Source organism: Callospermophilus lateralis, chromosome 18, assembly GCF_048772815.1.
Source record: "Callospermophilus lateralis isolate mCalLat2 chromosome 18, mCalLat2.hap1, whole genome shotgun sequence".
Classification (NCBI taxonomy): domain Eukaryota; kingdom Metazoa; phylum Chordata; class Mammalia; order Rodentia; family Sciuridae; genus Callospermophilus; species Callospermophilus lateralis.
In genome coordinates, this window is record NC_135322.1 from 3,036,199 (window position 1) to 3,045,710 (window position 9,512).

Consider the following 9,512-nt stretch of genomic DNA (forward strand, 5'->3'; position numbering starts at 1 on the left):
GAGGATGCTTCAGAAGGCACCTCAGAGAAGCTGCAGGTCACTGGCTCCCTTAGACCTTGCCCCTAGGTTTGCTCGTGAACTCACCTCACCTGTGCCATGGCCTCCCTGTGGGTCGTGCCCAGGGACCTGGAGATGTGCTTTCAGACAACTAAGTTGGCCAGGCCCTACCCGTGAGAAGGTCCTCCATCCTCACCTCCACCCGGGGAGGCAATGCCTACCCTCAGGTACACGTGTGTAGAATGCACTCCTCGTGGGTGTGGGAAAGGGCTCTGAATAGGATGGGACGATGTCATACCCATGATTCAGTTACAGCTGACACTAAGCTGATCAGAAAGGACTGTCTGGTGGGCCAGACTTAATCTGGTGATGTCTTCAAAGAGGGTCTAGGAATCAGAGAGATCTGAAGCAGAAGAGAGTCCCCTGATGTCCTTGAAGAAGCAAACTGCCACACCGTAGAGAGGGCTGAGACCTGAGAGGCAACAGGAACAAGAAAATGGGCCTCGGTCTTACAAACATAAGGAATTGAATTACAGCAGCTTGAAAGCAGATCTCTCTCCAGTCGGGCCTTCGGATGAACAGTCTCCACTGTACACCTGGTGAATCACCTTGATTTCAGGCCTTAGAGGCCACAAGCAGAAGACCCAAGCCCGCGGGGGACGCCTGACCCTGGGAACCTGTGAGACAATAAATAGGCGATGTTTAGAGCCTCCAGCTGAGGGGGACCTTGGGTGGGGAGCAGACCCTGTGGATCACACTGTACCGTCAAGGTCACTCCTGGGTGCTCTCCTGACCCGACACCTAGGCAGGTCCCGCAGAACCCCAGGCAGCCCTGTGCAGGCCTCAGGCCTCCCTGTGTGGACCTCAGGCAAGACCCCAGGCAGCCCTGTGTGGACCTCAGGCAAGACCTCAGGCAGCCCTGTGTGGACCTCAGGCAAGACCTCAGGCAGCCCTGTGTGGACCTCAGGCAAGACCTCAGGCAGCCCCTGTGTGGACCTCAGGCAGCCCTGTGTGGACCTGAGGCAGCCCTGTGTAGACCTCAGGCAGCCCCTGTGTGGACCTCAGGCAGCCCCTGTGTGGACCTCAGGCAGTACTGTGTAGACCTCAGGCAGCCCCTGTGTAGACCTCAGGCGGCCCTGTGTAGACCTCAGGCGACCCTGTGAAGACCCCAGGCAGCCCCTGTGTAGACCTCAGGCAGCCCCTGTGTAGACCCCAGGCAGCCCTGTGAAGACCTCAGGCAGCCCCTGTGTAGACCTCAGGCAGCCCCTGTGTAGACCCCAGGCAGCCCCTGTGTGGACCTCAGGCAGCCCTGTGTAGACCTCAGGCAGCCTCTGTGTGGACCTCAGGCAAGACCTCAGGCAGCCCCTGTGTAGACCCCAGGCAGCCCTATGTAGACCTCAGGCAGCCCCTGTGTGGACCTCAGGCAGCCCCTGTGTGGACCTCAGGCAGTACTGTGTAGACCCCAGGCAGCCCTATGTAGACCTCAGGCAGCCCTGTGTGGACCTCAGGCAGCCCCTGTGTGGACCTCAGGCAGTACTGTGTAGACCTCAGGCAGCCCTGTGTAGACCTCAGGCAGCCTCTGTGTGGACCTCAGGCAAGACCTCAGGCAGCCCCTGTGTAGACCCCAGGCAGCCGCTGTGCAGGCCTCAGGCCTCCCTGTGTGGACCTCAGGCAAGACCTCAGGCAGCCCCTGTGTAGACCCCAGGCAGCCCTATGTAGACCTCAGGCAGCCCTGTGTGGACCTCAGGCAGCCGCTGTGCAGGCCTCAGGCCTCCCTGTGTGGACCTCAGGCAGTACTGTGTAGACCCCAGGCAGCCCTATGTAGACCTCAGGCAGCCCTGTGTGGACCTCAGGCAGTACTGTGTAGACCTCAGGCAGCCGCTGTGCAGGCCTCAGGCCTCCCTGTGTGGACCTCAGGCCTCCCTGTGTGGACCTCAGGCATCCCTGTGTGGACCTCAGGCAAGACCTCAGGCAGCCCTGTGTAGACCCCAGGCAGCCCTATGTAGACCTCAGGCAGCCCCTGTGTAGACCCCAGGCAGCCCTATGTAGACCTCAGGCAGCCCTATGTAGACCTCAGGCAAGACCTCAGGCAGCCCCTGTGTAGACCCCAGGCAGCCCTATGTAGACCTCAGGCAGCCCCTGTGTAGACCCCAGGCAGCCCTGTGTGGACCTCAGGCAGCCCTGTGTAGACCTCAGGCAGTACTGTGTGGACCTCAGGCAGCCCTGTGTGGACCTCAGGCAGCCCTGTGTAGACCTCAGGCAAGACCTCAGGCAGCCCCTGTGTAGACCCCAGGCAGCCCTGTGTGGACCTCAGGCAGCCCTGTGTAGACCTCAGGCAGTACTGTGTGGACCTCAGGCAGCCCTGTGTGGACCTCAGGCAGCCCCTGTGTGGTCCTCAGGCAGCCCTATGTAGACCTCAGGCAGCCCCTGTGTAGACCCCAGGCAGCCCCTGTGCAGGCCTCAGGCAGCCCCTGTGCAGGCCTCAGGCAGCCCCTGTGTGGTCCTCAGGCAGCCCTATGTAGACCTCAGGCAGCCCTGTGTAGACCCCAGGCAGCCCTGTGTAGACCCCAGGCAGCCCCTGTGTAGACCCCAGGCAGCCCTGTGTAGACCCCAGGCAGCCCCTGTGTAGACCCCAGGCAGCCCCTGTGTAGACCTCAGGCAGCCCTGTGAAGACCTCAGGCAGCCCCTGTGTAGACCTCAGGCAGCCCCTGTGTAGACCCCAGGCAGCCCCTGTGTGGACCTCAGGCAGCCCTGTGTAGACCTCAGGCAGCCTCTGTGTGGACCTGAGGCAGTCCTGTGTGGACCTCAGGCAGCCCCTGTGTAGACCCAAGTCAGCCCTGTATGGACCTCAGGCAGCCCTGTGTAGACCCCAGGCAGCCCCTGTGTAGACCTCAGGCAGTCCCTGTGTGGATCCCAGGCAGCCCTCTGTAGACCTCAGGCAGTATTGTGTAGACCCCAGGCAGCCCTGTGTAGACCCCAGGCAGCCCCTGTGTGGACCTCAGGCAGCCCCTGTGTGGACCTCAGGCAGTACTGTGTAGACCTCAGGCAGCCCCTGTGTGGACCTCAGGCAGTACTGTGTAGACCCAAGTCAGCCCCTGTGTGGACCTCAGGCAGTACTGTGTAGACTTCAGGCAGCCCTGTGTAGACCTCAGGCAGCCCTGTGTGGACCTCAGGCGGCCCTGTGCAGACCTCAGGCAGCCCTGTGTGGACCTCAGGCAGCCCCTGTGCGGACCTCAGGCAGCCCTGTGTAGACCTCAGGCAGTACTGTGTAGACCTCAGGCAGTACTGTGTAGACCTCAGGCAGCCCTGTGTGGACCTCAGGCAGCCCTGTGTAGACCTCAGGCAGCCCTGTGTGGACCTCAGGCAGCCCTGTGTAGACCTCAGGCAGCCCTATGTGGACCTCAGGCAAGACCTCAGGCAGCCCCTGTGTAGACCCCAGGCAGCCCTATGTAGACCTCAGGCAGCCCCTGTGTAGACCCCAGGCAGCCCCTGTGTAGACCTCAGGCATCCCTATGTAGACCTCAGGCAGCCCTGTGTAGACCTCAGGCAAGACCTCAGGCAGCCCCTGTGTAGACCCCAGGCAGCCCTATGTAGACCTCAGGCAGCCCCTGTGTAGACCCCAGGCAGCCCCTGTGTGGTCCTCAGGCAGCCCTGTGTAGACCCCAGGCAGCCCCTGTGTAGACCCCAGGCAGCCCCTGTGTAGACCTCAGGCAGCCCTGTGAAGACCTCAGGCAGCCCCTGTGTAGACCTCAGGCAGCCCCTGTGTAGACCCCAGGCAGCCCCTGTGTGGTCCTCAGGCAGCCCTGTGTGGACCTCAGGCAGCCCTGTGAAGACCTCAGGCAGCCCTGTGAAGACCTCAGGCAGCCCCTGTGTAGACCCCAGGCAGCCCCTGTGTGGACCTCAGGCAGCCCTGTGTAGACCTCAGGCAGCCTCTGTGTGGACCTGAGGCAGTCCTGTGTGGACCTCAGGCAGCCCCTGTGTAGACCCAAGTCAGCCCTGTATGGACCTCAGGCGACCCTGTGTAGACCTCAGGCAGCCCCTGTGTAGACCTCAGGCAGCCCCTGTGTAGACCTCAGGCGGCCCTGTGTAGACCTCAGGCAGCCCCTGTGTAGACCTCAGGCAGCCCCTGTGTAGACCTCAGGCAGTACTGTGTAGACCTCAGGCAGCCCTGTGTGGACCTCAGGCGGCCCTGTGCGGACCTCAGGCAGTACTGTGTAGACCTCAGGCAGCCCCTGTGTAGACCTCAGGCAGCCCCTGTGTGGACCTCAGGCAGTACTGTGTAGACCTCAGGCAGCCCTGTGTGGACCTCAGGCGGCCCTGTGCAGACCTCAGGCAGTACTGTGTAGACCTCAGGCAGCCCCTGTGTAGACCTCAGGCAGCCCCTGTGCGGACCTCAGGCAGCCCCTGTGTAGACCTCAGGCAGTACTGTGTAGACCTCAGGCGGCCCTGTGTAGACCTCAGGCGGCCCTGTGTAGACCTCAGGCAGCCCCTGTGCAGACCTCAGGCAGCCCCTGTGTAGACCTCAGGCAGTACTGTGTAGATCTCAGGCAGCCCCTGTGTAGACCTCAGGCGGCCCTGTGTAGACCTCAGGCGACCCTGTGTAGACCTCAGGCAGCCCCTGTGTAGACCTCAGGCAGCCCTGTGTAGACCTCAGGCGACCCTGTGCAGACCTCAGGCGGCCCTCTAAGAGCCCTCCTTCCTGGGTTCTCTCATTTCTGCTCCCTTGCCTGCTCTGGAAGGGGCTGTGCCCGCACCCCACGGCACTAGTCGCCTCTGGGCTCATTTCCACATAGTCCCCAAGGACTTTCTGCGGCTCAGGGCTGACCCTGTCCCGCCTCTGCTTTGGCACATTGGGCACAATGCCAGCAGGGACAGTGGACGGCGCTCCTGTCCTCCCAGACGCCAGCCTGCTCCATCTCCTGGGCCTCCTGCACACGGTGGTTTTGGCCCTGCGGGGTCCTTCCACGGGGGGCTCGCTGTGTGGCTCCCTGCCTGGAGCCTGCCCTCTCTCACCCCGTGGAAACCCTTCCTCCACCCCAGAGAGTCAACGGGGCGCTCCCTGCGCCGGGAAGCCTGTGCCCCTCGCCCTGTCCCTCACCAGGGTCGGGCACAGGCCTCTGTCCAGGGTGCATGGAGGAGGGAATGGCCCTCCCTCGCGGCCAGCCCCGCCTCGTCCCCGCCCCGCCTGGTCCCCTTCCTCTCCCCAGGTGTCGGAGCGGTTCCGTCAGCAGCAGCTGGGGCCTTTGTGTTTTCTCAAGAGGAACCGGGCGGCGCGGCTCCTCTTCCTGCTGCACCGGGAGGAGAGGATCAGCATTTCTCAGCCGTCCTCACTCGGGGTGAAGTGGAAATATTCCAGCGCCGGGGAGCCGGGAGGCCTGAGCTTCCCTCCTCCCCTCCTTGCCTCTCCTGGGGGCCGAGCACAGTCGGGGCCCCTCGGAGATGCACTTGGTGCTGTCTCTTGGGACGGCATGCCCTGGGGTTGTCAGCTTGGGGGTTCCAGGGAAGCCCCTGAAATCAGGTACAGACTTTTGTGAGTACGGGCCTATTTTTCCTAGGGGCCCCAGCCGCTCTCTGATTCTCAGAGGGGCCCCTAATCCCCTGCACATTAAGAACCACCGCTCCTCAATCAGCTTAGCAATATTTCTCTTGTGTTGTAAGAATACAGATGCGGGGGAGTGGCACTCAGCTGCAGTCGGCCTAGCAGGCCTGAAGCCCTGGGTGGGAAGGGTGGTGGAGACAACGTCCAGCCTGGGTTTTCTCAGACTTGCCTCTCCTGGGTAGGAGTTCAGGGACACCAAGATGGCCAAGTCAGGGTATGAGAAAGAAGCTGCAGGAGGACAAGACCAGGAGGCGTCCCTGTTTACAACAAATCCCATTACCATGACAACTCCCACCACCAGGACAGAGGACATCACCATGACAACTTCTGCCACAGGTTCAAATTTTAAAATGACCAACGGAGGAAGTAAAGTGGGCGGCATTCTAATTAGTTTTTCTAAAGTAACCAATGGGAAGGAGGACTTGGAAACTATTCTAATCAGGTATATCAAGGTGACCAATGGGAGCAACTGGGGTAAGGTCTTCCACCAGGCCCCTACAGGGCAGAGAAGGCCCCACAGCTCAGGATATAAGACCCTAATTTCGGGACACTGGGGTCTCTCCCTGGCTCTCCCTCTCTGCCTTCTGTGCTCCACTCCACCTAACAGAGCGCTATCTTCACCTTCTGTGTGTCTTGCTCAGTTCCTTGTTGGGGAAGCCAAGGGCCTGGACTTTGGCTGGACATCCCAGGGGTACCAGCTTTTGTCCCTTTTTCTTCTTCACTATGGAGAGTGCCTTGTAGGGCACACACTAAATGCCAGTAGGACACCCCAAATGTGCCCACATATTGCCAGATGTGACCTGAGGGCAAGGTCACCCCACCAGGGGACCAGGGACATAGAGGAGAAGCCACCAGCAGGGAGCTATTGCTCTGGAGGTGAGGCTGGGATTGCCAAGGTGGGAAAGCAAAGCCACCTTCCCCTTCACACCCTCTCTGCTGCTGAAAGATTAAACTCGAGATCAGGTGTTAAAACATGTAATAATAATGAAATGAATGACTGTTAAAATAAATCACCTGCGTGCAGTGGACCACTGCATAGCCATTCAAAGAAGAGGCTGGGACTGGAGCGGGCTCAGGGGCAGAGCCCTGTGACAGGCCCAGGGCTCCATCCCCAGCACCACAAAAGAAAAGAAAGTGAGATAAATCTCCACAACTGATGTATTTCCTGTACACACTTCAAAAACACCACTTGTGGCTGGGGATGGGGCTCAGTGATAGAACACTTGCCTACCGTGCCCAAGTCCCTGGAAAACACACACACACACACACACAACCTGAGTGTGTGTTATAGCTGTGGATATTTCACATGCTTCACATTTCTTAGTTTGAAATAAAGATTTATTTTATTTTACTTTATTGGAATGCTGAGGATAAAAAATAAAAAATGTAAATGTATAATTTAAATATGTGTTTGATACATAAAATAGTAAAGTTAGAGCATGCTTTAATGTATTTTAAAGAAAAATAACTATGGTTTCCAATACAAAGAAAATATAGAGTGTTATTGGTTAATATTATTAAAAATCTACTCACTGTTTGGCCTGATAGAGGAAAGTAGGGTTCCTGCCTATGCGTTGAATCTACTGTGTTCTGATTTATCATGAAACTTCCAGATACTATTTCCTGAGAGAATAAGGATGAAAAAGGAAAATAATATCTTAGTGTTGTCATAAAAATGGTTTCAATGTTGCGGTTCTCTTAAATGGGTCCCAGGGATGCCCAGGGACCCTGGATCACACTTTGAGAACCACTGATGTATAACGTGGTTTGTAAATAATACAAGTGTGTAAATAATATAAGTGTGTGAAAAATAGTCACAGATAAACAAGTGGAATGGTGAGACTTCATTATACATGGTTAGAGCTCAGTGGGGAAGCATTGTAGGCTCAGGAGACTTCCAGGATTCAAATTTTAGTTTGGCCATTTTCTAGCTGTGTGACCAAGAGAAAATTAATTAACCTCTCTATGCCCTGGAATCTCATGTGTAAAATGAAGATGATAATAAGAGTGTCAAACCTCCTTGGGTTATGGAATGTAAGGTGTTTAGGACTTGAATACAAAGTGACTGGCACAGAGGAAACACCTGATAAATTATGCAACTAATTTATGCAAACTATTATTATTAAGCATTCTTGGAAAACAGGTAACAGTAGTGAACTTTGGAAAACAGGTAACAGTAGATGAGCTTTATAATACATGACATGTGAAATCAGAAGGTACAGAACTACGTGTACCCCCTAATATAATGACATTATGTCAAGTAGATGTGCCTATGTTGTTACACTCTCCCTTATAAGTGAATTTAAACACATGCATATATGCTTGAATATACATAGTATATTCCTGAAATATGTTCCAATATTGGTATATTCAGGTTTACTTTAGATAAACAATGTGGAACTTTTCTTGACTTTTTAAAAAATAAATAAATCTTTATGGGATCCTATTCCATTTTTAAAATGTAAAAAACAAAAACAAAAAAAAACCTTGCTTAAGTTTTTATTTGATTTTTTTTTGTTTTTAAATTATCTTTTTCTTTGGCTTATTATTTAAAAAGAACATGAGCTATAGGATTTCAAGTTGTTTGGTCTTAGACAGAGTCAGCAAAGATCCAGCACTTGCAACACCAAAACTCCTGCTGCAGGCAAGGCAGGCAGCACCAATCGATCAGCACGACAGACAGCACCAATCAATGGAAACTTCTTCCCCACTGAGCAAATGTTCAGAATCCTTCTAATACTGTGCTCCAAGCAGTCACTATGAATCAATTAGTCTTAACAAAGAAGCTGAAATGTATTTGCCATTGCAAACCTCAAGCATGACCTTCAGAAATTCCTGGAATCATGAAAAATGACTCAGAATATTTCCCTCCGGGAGTCTGACCCTGCTGAACATGAGTTCTTTCCCGAGAACCTATTCACACCGCCCTCCCTGTTCCAGAGGGATTTGGAATCATTTTAAACCATCCCCCTCATTTTTTTTTTTTTTTTTTTTTAAACAGGAAAGGAAGCCAAAGCCCCAGAGATAAAAGACTTGATCAAGGTCACAGAATGAGTTTGCATCAGATCTGTAGTCATAAATTACAGCAGCTAGTAGGCTTGACTCTGGGGTTAGATGGGCCTGGGCACAGATTCTCTTTTGCATTTTACCAGCTGGGTGACCTAATTTCCCTGCACCTCAGTTTCTTCATCTATTAGATGGGGAGACTGGGATGCCTAGTTCAGGGGAGGTGGGAAGCTCCAAAGAGCTAATAAATAAAAAGTGCTCAACTCATCCAGGAATGGGGCTGTGATGTCACCAACTGTGGTGTGATTCAGAGGTGCTTCTTATTGCCCCTCAAGAGGCTAAATTTAGACATGGCAAAGAATGAGGGGCTGGCCCTATTCTTCCTGTCCAATACACTTGAAGAATAAGTTTTCTGGGGCTGAGTGTGTAGCTCAGCAGTGGAGTGCTTGCCTGCATGTGGGAGGCCCTGGGTTCATTCCCAGCACTGGGGGAAAAACAATCTCAAGAATAAGCTTATCCAACTTCTAGGTTGCTCCCAGTCCCTCACTATAGTGGGGGAGACCATAGAGCTTGGAGCCTATTTCTGAGTCTCCTTCCCTCACCTGCAAAAGCAGAGTGACAATTCTTCCACACAGGCTGCTGTGAGTGCCTAAGGGATCCTGTTCAGGAGGAAAGTGTCTGGCTTGTGGTGTGTGCAACAAATGGCAGCAGTTGTTTCTCCACGGAGTGACAGAGCCAAGCATTAGGGAGCCGAGTGCTCCCTGGTGAAGGGGAAGGAAGTCAAGTTCAGAACCAGATGGATGGACTTGTGTCAGCCAGTGGCTTTATTGATTTCTGTGTGATCCTGGATGAGCCCTTCACCTCTCTGGCCCATGTGAGGCTTGGGAGAAAGCTGCAGGAAGCAGCGGAA